The following is an 11,149-nucleotide window of genomic DNA, read 5'->3' on the forward strand; positions in this document are numbered from 1 at the left end:
AAAATACAAAAAAGATCAAAAAAAAACATTGATAACACCAATAAATTCAACAACCTCAACATTGAAAATCAAAAACAAATTCAAAAACAACCTCAGCAATGAAAAACATCAAAAAATTCAACAACAACCACAACTTTGAAAAACACCAAAAAATTCCATAACCTCAACATTGACAAACAGCAACAAATTCAAGTGCTACCTCAACTTTGAAAAATACAAATACATTCAAAAATAAATTGAATACACCAATAAATTGAACAACAACCTCAATATTGAGAATCACCAAAAAATTCAACAACAACCTCAACTTTGAAAAACACCAACAAATTCTAAAACCACAACATGGAAAAACACCAACAAATTCAACTACAACCTCAATATTGAAAATCACCAACAAATTCAACAACAACCTCAACTATGAAAAACACCAACAAATTCAACAAAAACCTCAACAATGAAAAACACCAAAAAGTTCAACAACAACCTCAGTTTGAAAAACACCAACAGATTTAGAAACCTCAACATTCAAATAAACCAACAAATACAATAACAAACGCTTCTTTGAAAAACACCAACAGATTCAACAAATTCAACATTGAAAAACACCATCAAATTCAACAACAACCTCAGCAGTGAAAAACATCAAAAAATTCAACAACAACCTCAACTTTGAAAAATACAAAAAGGTTCAACAAAATAAAAATTGATAACACCAACACATTCAACAACAACCTCAAAATTGAAAATCACCAACAAATTTAACAACAAACTCACAATGGAAAAACATCAAAAATTCAACAACAACCACAACAATGAAAAACACCAAACAATTCAACAACAACCTAAACATTCAAAAACACCAACAAATTCAACAACAACCTTAACAATGAAAAACACCAAAAAATTCATCAACAGCCTCAACATTCAAAAACACCAACAAATTCAACAAAAACCTCAACAATTAAAAAAACCAAAAAATTCAACAACAACGTCAACTTTGAAAAATACCAATCAATTCAACAACCTCAACCTTGAAAACACCAACAAATTCAACAACAAACTCAACATTGAAAATCACCAACAAATTCAACAACAACCTCAACGTTGAAAAACACCAACAATTTCAACAACAACCTCAACAATGAAAAATACCAAAAAATTCAACAACAAACTCAACATTGAAAATCACCAACAAATTCAACAACAACCTCAACCTTGAAAAACACCAACAAATTCTAAATCCTCAACATGGAAAAACACCAACAATTTCAACCACAACCTCAACATTGAAAATCACCAACAAATTCAACAACATCCTCAACAATGAAAAACACCAACAAAATCAACAAAAACCTCAGCCAAGAAAAACACCAAAAAATTCATCAACAACCTCAACATTCAAAAACACCAACAAATTCAACAGAATTCTCAACAATGAAAAACACCAAAAAATTCAAAAACAACCTCAACATTGAAAATCACCAAAAAATTGAACAAAAACCTCAACAATGAAAAACACCAAAAAATTCAACAACAACCTCAACTTTGAAAAACACCAAAAAATTCCACAACCTCAACATTGAGAAACAGCAACAAATTCAACTGCAACCTCAACTTTGAAAAATACAAAAAGATTAAAAAAAACATTGAATACACTAATAAATTCAACAACAACCTCAACATTGAAAATCACCAACAGATTCAACAAAAACCTAAAAAATGAAAAACAACAAAAAATTCAACAACAACCTCAACTTTTACAAATACAAAAAGGTTCAACAAAAGAAAATTTGATAACACCAACAATTTCAACAACAACCTCAATATTGAAAATCACCAACAAATTTCACAACAACCTCAACAATGAAAAACATCAAAAATTCAACAACAACAACCACAACAATGAAAAACTCCAAAAAATTCAACAAAAACCTCAACAATGAAAAACAACAAAAAATTCAACAACAAGCTCAACTTTGAAAAACACCAACAACTTCAAGAACCTCAGCATTGAAAAACAACAACATATTCAAATGCACCCTCAACTTTGAAAAATACAAAAAAGATCCAAAAAAACCATTGATAACAACAATAAATTCAACAACCTCAACATTGAAAATCACCAACAAATTCAACAACAACCTCAGCAATGAAAAACATCAAAAAATTCAACAACAACCTCAACTTTGAAAAACAACAAAAAATTCAACAACCTCAACATTGAGAAACAGCAACAAATTCAACTGCAACCTCAACTTTGAAAAATACAAAAGGATTCAAAAAAAAACATTGAATACACCAATAAATTCAACAACAGCCTCAATATTGAAAATGACCAACAAATTCAACAACAACCTCAACTTTGAAAAACAACAAAAAATTCAACAACCTCAACACTGAGAAACAGCAACAAATTCAACTGCAACCTCAACTTTGAAAAATACAAATACATTCAAAAATAAACATTGAATACACCAATAAATTCAACAACAACATCAATATTGAAAATCTCAAAAAATTCAACAACAACCTCAACATTGAAAAACACCAAATTATCAACAACAACCTCAACTTTGAAAAACACCAACAAATTCAAAAACCTCAACATTTAAAAACACCAACAAATTCAACTACAACCTGAATATTGAAAATAACCCACAAATTCAACAACAACCTCAACTATGAAAAACACCAACAAATTCAACAAAACCCTCAACAATGAAAAACACCAAAAAATTCAACAACAACCTCAATTTGAAAAACACCAACAGATTTAACAACCTCGACATTCAAATACATCAAAAAATTCAACACCAAACGCAGCTTTGAAAAACACCTACAAATTCAACAACCTCAACATTGAAAAAAAACCAACAAATTCAACAACAACCTCAACTTTTACAAATAAAAAAGTTTCAACAAAAGAATAATTGATAACAACAACAAATTCAACAACAACTGCAAAATTGAAAATCAACAACAAATTTAACAACAACCACGACAATGAAAAACATCAACAAATTCAACAACAACCTCAATATTGAAAATCACCAACAAATTTAACAACAACCTCAACAATGAAAAACATCAAAAATTCAACAACAACCACAACAATGAAAAACACCAACAAATTCAACAAAATCCTCAACAATTAAAAACACCAAAAAATTCAACAACAACGTCAACGTTGAAAAATACCAACACATTCAACAACCTCAACTTTGAATAATACAAAATGATTCAAAAAAAACATTGAATACACCAATAAATTCAACAACAACCTCAATATTGAAAATCACCAACAAATTCAACAACAACCTCAACTTTGAAAAAGTCCAACAATATCAACAACAACCTCAACAATGAAAAACACCAAAAAATTCAAAAACAAACTCAACATTGAAATTCACCAACAAATTCAACAACAACCTCAACTTTGAAAAACTCCAATAAATTCAAAAACCTCAACATGGAAAAACACCAACAAATTCAACCACAACCTCAATATTGAAAATCACCAACAAATTCAACAACAACCTCAATAGTGAAAAACACCAACAAATGCAACAAAAACCTCAACAATGAAAAACACCAAAAAATTCATCAACAACCTCAACATTCAAAAACACCAACAAATTCAACAGAAACCTCAACAATGAGAAACACAAAAAATTCAACAACAACCTCAACATTGAAAATCACCAACAAATTCAACAAAAACCTCAACAATGAAAAACACCATAAAATTCATCAACAACCTCAACATTCAAAAACACCAAATAATTCAACAAAAACCTCAACATTGAAAAACACCAAAAAATTCATCAACAACCTCAAGTTTCAAAAACACCAACAACTTCAACAACCTCAACATTGAAAATCATCAACTAATTCAACAACAACCTCAGCAATGAAAAACATCAAAAAATTCAACTACAACCTCAACTTTGAATAACACCAAAATATTCAACAACCTCAACATTGAGAAACAGCAAGAAATTCAACTGCAACCTTTGAAAAATACAAAAAGATTCAAATAAAAACATTGATTACACCTATAAATTCAACAACAACTTCAACATTGCAAATCACCAACAAATTCAACTACAACCTCAATATTGAAAATCACCAACAAATTCAACAACAACCTTAACTATGAAAAACAGCAACAAATTCAACAAAAACCTCAACAATGAAAAACAACAAAAAATTCAACAACAACCGCAATTTGAAAAACACCAACAGATTTAACAACCTCAACATTCAAATACATCAACAAATTCAACAACAAACGCAGCTTTGAAAAACACTTACAAATTCAACAACCTCAACATTGAAAAACACCAACAAATTCAACAACAAACTCAACTTTTACAAATACAAAAAAGTTCAACAAAAGAAAAATTGATAACAACAACAAATTCAACAACAACCGCAAAATTGAAAATCACCAACAAATTTAACAACAACCTCAACAATGAAAAACATCAAAAATTCAACAACAACAACCACGACAATGAAAAACACCAACAAATTCAACAACAACCTCAATATTGAAAATCACCAACAAATTTAACAACAACCTCAATAATGAAAAACATCAACAATTCAACAACAACAACCTCAACATTGAAAAACACCAACAAATTCAACAACAAACGCAACATTGAAAATCACCAAAAGATTCAACAACAACCTCAATATTGAAAAACTACAACAAGTTCAACAACAACCTCAACAATGAAAAACACCAAAAAATTCAACAAGAAACACAACATTGAAAATCACCAACAAATTCAACAAAAACCTCAACAATGAAAAACACCAAAATATTCATCAACAACCTCAACATTCAAAAACACCAACAAATTCAACAAAAACCTCAACAATGAACAACACCAAAAAATTCAACAACAACCTCAACATTGAAAATCACCAACAAATTCAACAAAAACCTCAACAATGAAAAACACCAAAAAATTCATCAGCAACCGCAACAATCAAAAAAACCAAAAAATTCAACAAAAACCTCAAGAATGAAAAACACCAAAAAATTCAACAACAACCTCAACTTTGTAAAACAGCAACAACTTCAACAACCTCAACATTGAAAAACATCAACATATTCAACTGCACCCTCAACTTTGAAAAATACAAAAAAGATCAAAAAAAACCATTGATAACACCAATAAATTCAACACCCTCAACATTGAAAATCACCAACAAATTCAACAACAACCTCAGCAATGAAAAGCATCAAAAAAAACAACAATAACCTCAACTTTGAAAAACACCAAAAAATTCAACAACCTCAACATTGAGAAACAGCAACAAATTCAACTGCAACCTCAACTTTGAAAAATACAAATACATTCAAAAATAAACATTGAATACACCAATAAATTCAACAACAACATCAATATTGAAAATCTCAAAAAATTCAACAACAACCTCAACATTGAAAAACACCAAATTATCAACAACAACCTCAACTTTGAAAAACACCAACAAATTCAAAAACCTCAACATTTAAAAACACCAACAAATTCAACTACAACCTGAATATTGAAAATAACCAACAAATTCAACAACAACCTCAAATATGAAAAACACCAACAAATTCAACAAAACCCTCAACAATGAAAAACACCAAAAAATTTAACAACAACCTCAATTTGAAAAACACCAACAGATTTAACAACCTCGACATTCAAATACATCAACAAATTCAACACCAAACGCAGCTTTGAAAAACACCTACAAATTCAACAACCTCAACATTGAAAAAAAACCAACAAATTCAACAACAACCTCAACTTTTACAAATAAAAAAGTTTCAACAAAAGAATAATTGATAACAACACCAAATTCAACAACAACTGCAAAATTGAAAATCAACAACAAATTTAACAACAACCACGACAATGAAAAACACCAACAAATTCAACAACAACCTCAATATTGAAAATCACCAACAAATTTAACAACAACCTCAACAATGAAAAACATCAAAAATTCAACAACAACCACAACAATGAAAAACACCAACAAATTCAACAAAATCCTCAACAATTAAAAACACCAAAAAATTCAACAACAACGTCAACGTTGAAAAATACCAACACATTCAACAACCTCAACTTTGAATAATACAAAATGATTCAAAAAAAACATTGAATACACCAATAAATTCAACAACAACCTCAATATTGAAAATCACCAACAAATTCAACAACAACCTCAACATTGAAAAACTCCAACAATATCAACAACAACCTCAACAATGAAAAACACCAAAAAATTCAAAAACAAACTCAACATTGAAATTCACCAACAAATTCAACAACAACCTCAACTTTGAAAAACTCCAATAAATTCAAAAACCTCAACATGGAAAAACACCAACAAATTCAACCACAACCTCAATATTGAAAATCACCAACAAATTCAACAACAACCTCAATAGTGAAAAACACCAACAAATGCAACAAAAACCTCAACAATGAAAAACACCAAAAAATTCATCAACAACCTCAACATTCAAAAACACCAACAAATTCAACAGAAACCTCAACAATTAGAAACACAAAAAATTCAACAACAACCTCAACATTGAAAATCACCAACAAATTCAACAAAAACCTCAACAATGAAAAACACCATAAAATTCATCAACAACCTCAACATTCAAAAACACCAAATAATTCAACAAAAACCTCAACATTGAAAAACACCAAAAAATTCATCAACAACCTCAAGTTTCAAAAACACCAACAACTTCAACAACCTCAACATTGAAAATCATCAACTAATTCAACAACAACCTCAGCAATGAAAAACATCAAAAAATTCAACTACAACCTCAACTTTGAATAACACCAAAATATTCAACAACCTCAACATTGAGAAACAGCAAGAAATTCAACTGCAACCTTTGAAAAATACAAAAAGATTCAAATAAAAACATTGAATACACCTATAAATTCAACAACAACTTCAACATTGCAAATCACCAACAAATTCAACTACAACCTCAATATTGAAAATCACCAACAAATTCAACAACAACCTTAACTATGAAAAACAGCAACAAATTCAACAAAAACCTCAACAATGAAAAACAACAAAAAATTCAACAACAACCGCAATTTGAAAAACACCAACAGATTTAACAACCTCAACATTCAAATACATCAACAAATTCAACAACAAACGCAGCTTTGAAAAACACTTACAAATTCAACAACCTCAACATTGAAAAACACCAACAAATTCAACAACAAACTCAACTTTTACAAATACAAAAAAGTTCAACAAAAGAAAAATTGATAACAACAACAAATTCAACAACAACCGCAAAATTGAAAATCACCAACAAATTTAACAACAACCTCAACAATGAAAAACATCAAAAATTCAACAACAACAACCACGACAATGAAAAACACCAACAAATTCAACAACAACCTCAATATTGAAAATCACCAACAAATTTAACATCAACCTCAACAATGAAAAACATCAACAATTCAACAACAACAACCTCAACATTGAAAAACACCAACAAATTCAACAACAAACGCAACATTGAAAATCACCAAAAGATTCAACAACAATCTCAATATTGAAAAACTACAACAAGTTCAACAACAACCTCAACAATGAAAAACACCAAAAAATTCAACAAGAAACACAACATTGAAAACCACCAACAAATTCAACAAAAACCTCAACAATGAAAAACACCAAAATATTCATCAACAACCTCAACATTCAAAAACACCAACAAATTCAACAAAAACCTCAACAATGAACAACACCAAAAAATTCAACAACCTCAACATTGAAAATCACCAACAAATTCAACAAAAACCTCAACAATGAAAAACACCAAAAAAATTCATCAGCAACCTCAACAATCAAAAAAACCAAAAAATTCAACAAAAACCTCAAGAATGAAAAACACCAAAAAATTCAACAACAACCTCAACTTTGTAAAACAGCAACAACTTCAACAACCTCAACATTGAAAAACACCAACATATTCAACTGCACCCTCAACTTTGAAAAATACAAAAAAGATCAAAAAAAACCATTGATAACACCAATAAATTCAACACCCTCAACATTGAAAATCACCAACAAATTCAACAACAACCTCAGCAATGAAAAGCATCAAAAAATTCAACAATAACCTCAACTTTGAAAAACACCAAAAAATTCAACAACCTCAACATTGAGAAACAGCAACAAATTCAACTGCAACCTCAACTTTGAAAAATACAAATACATTCAAAAAAAAACATTGAATACACCAATAAATTGAACAACAACCTCAATATTGAAAAACACCTGCAAATTCAACAACAACCACAACCTTGAAAAACACCAAAAAATTCAACAACCTCAACATTGAGAAACAGCAACAAATTCAACTGCAACCTCAACTTTGAAAAATACAAAAAGATTCAAAAATAAACACTGAATACACCAATAAATTCAAAAACAACATCAATATTGAAAATCACCAAAAAATTCAACAACAACCTCAACATTGAAAAACTCCAACAATATCAACAACAACCTCAACAATGAAAAACACCAAAAAATTCAAAAACAAACTCAACCTTGAAAATCACCAACAAATTCAACCACAACCTCAATACTGAAAATCACCAACAAATTCAACAACAACCTCAACAGTGAAAAACACCAACAAATGCAACAAAAACCTCAACAATGAAAAACAACAAAGAATTCAACAACAACCTCAATTTGAAAAACACCAACAGATTTAACAACCTCAACATTCAAATACATCAACAAATTCAACAGCAAACGCAGCTTTGAAAAACACCTACAAATTCAACAACCTCAACATTGAAAAACAACAACAAATTCAACAACAACCGCAAAATTGAAAGTCACCAACAAATTTAACAACAACCTCAACAATGAAAAACATCAAAAATTCAACAACAACAACTACGTAAATGAAAAACACCAACAATTTCAACAACAACCTCAATATTGAAAATCTCCAACAAATTTCACAACAACCTCAACAATGAAAAACATCAAAAATTCAACAACAACAACCACAACAATGAAAAACTCCAACAAATTCAACAAAAACCTCAACAATTAAAAAAAACAAAAAATTCAACAACAACGTCAACTTTGAAATATACCAACAAATTCAACAACCTCAACCTGGAAAAACACCAACAAATTCAACAACAAACGCAACATTGAAAATAACCAAATAATTCAACAACAACATCAACATTGAAAAACTACAAGTTCAACAACAACCTCAACAATGAAAAACACCAAAAAATTCAACAACAAGCTCAACATTGAAAATCAACAACAAATTCAACAAAAACCTCAACAATGAAAAAAACCAAAAAATTCATCAGCAACCTCAACATTCGAAAACACCAAAAAATTCAACAAAAACCTCAACAATGAAAAACAACAAAAAATTCAACAACTACCTCAATATTGAAAATCACCAACAAATTTCACAACAACCTCAACAATTAAAAACATCAAAAATTCAAGAACAACCACAACAATGAAAAACTCCAAAAAATTCAACAAAAACCTCAACAATGAAAAACAACAAAAAATTCAACAACAACCTCAACTTTGAAAAACACCAACAACTTCAAGACCCTCAGCATTGAAAAACAACAACATATTCAAATGCACCCTCAACTTTGAAAAATACAAAAAAGATCCAAAAAAACCATTGATAACACCAATAAATTCAACAACCTCAACATTGAAAATCACCAACAAATTCAACAACAACCTCAGCAATGAAAAACATCAAAAAATTCAACAACAACCTCAACTTTGAAAAACAACAAAAAATTCAACAACCTCAACATTGAGAAACAGCAACAAATTCAACTGCAACCTCAACTTTGAAAAATACAAAAAGATTAAAAAAAAAACATTGAATACACCAATAAATTCAACAACAGCCTCAATATTGAAAATCACCAACAAATTCAACAACAACCTCAACTTTGAAAAACAACAAAAAATTCAACAACCTCAACACTGAGAAACTGCAACAAATTCAACTGCCACCTCAACTTTGAAAAATACAAAAAGATTCAAAAATAAACATTGAATACACCAATAAATTCAACAACAACATCAATATTGAAAATCTCAAAAAATTCAGCAACAACCGCAACATTGAAAAACACCAAATTATCAACAACAACCTCAGCTTTGAAAAACACCAACAAATTCAAAAACCTCAACATGGAAAAACACCAACAAATTCAACTACAACCTCAATATTGAAAATAACCAACAAATTCAACAACAACCTCAACTATGAAAAACACCAACAAATTCAACAAAACCCTCAACAATGAAAAACAACAAAAAATTCAACAACAACCTCAATTTGAAAAACACCAACAGTTTTAACAACCTCAACACTCAAATACATCAACAAATTCAACAACAAACTCAGCTTTGAAAAACACCAACAAAATCAACAACATCAACATTGAAAAACACCAACAAATTCAACAACAACCTCAACAATGAATAACATCAAAAATTCAACAACAACAACCACAACAATGAAAAACAACAAACAATTCAACAACAACATCAACATTCAAAAACACCAACAAATTCAACAAGCTCAACATTTAAAAACACCAACAAATTCAACAACCTTCTCAAAATTGAAAATCACCAAAAAATTCAACAACAAGCTCAACATTGAAAAACTCCAACAATACCAACAACAACCTCAACAATGAAAAACAACAAAAAATTCAAAAACAAACTCAACATTGAAAATCACCAACAAATTGAACAACAACCTCAACTTTGAAAAACTCCAACAAATTCACAAGCCTCAACATGGAAAAACACCAACAAATTCAACCACAACCTCAATATTGAAATTGACCAACAAATTCAAAAAAAACCTCAACAATGAAAAACACCAAAAAATTCATCAACAACCTCAACATTCAAAAACACCAACAAATTCAACAGAAACCTCAACAATGAGAAACACCAAAAAATTCAACAACAACCACAGCAATGAAAATCACCAACAAATTCAACAAAAACCTCAACAATGAAAAACACCAAGAAATTCATC

This window comes from Cetorhinus maximus, unplaced genomic scaffold (genome assembly GCF_964194155.1).
Source record: "Cetorhinus maximus unplaced genomic scaffold, sCetMax3.hap1.1 HAP1_SCAFFOLD_45, whole genome shotgun sequence".
NCBI lineage: Eukaryota > Metazoa > Chordata > Chondrichthyes > Lamniformes > Cetorhinidae > Cetorhinus > Cetorhinus maximus.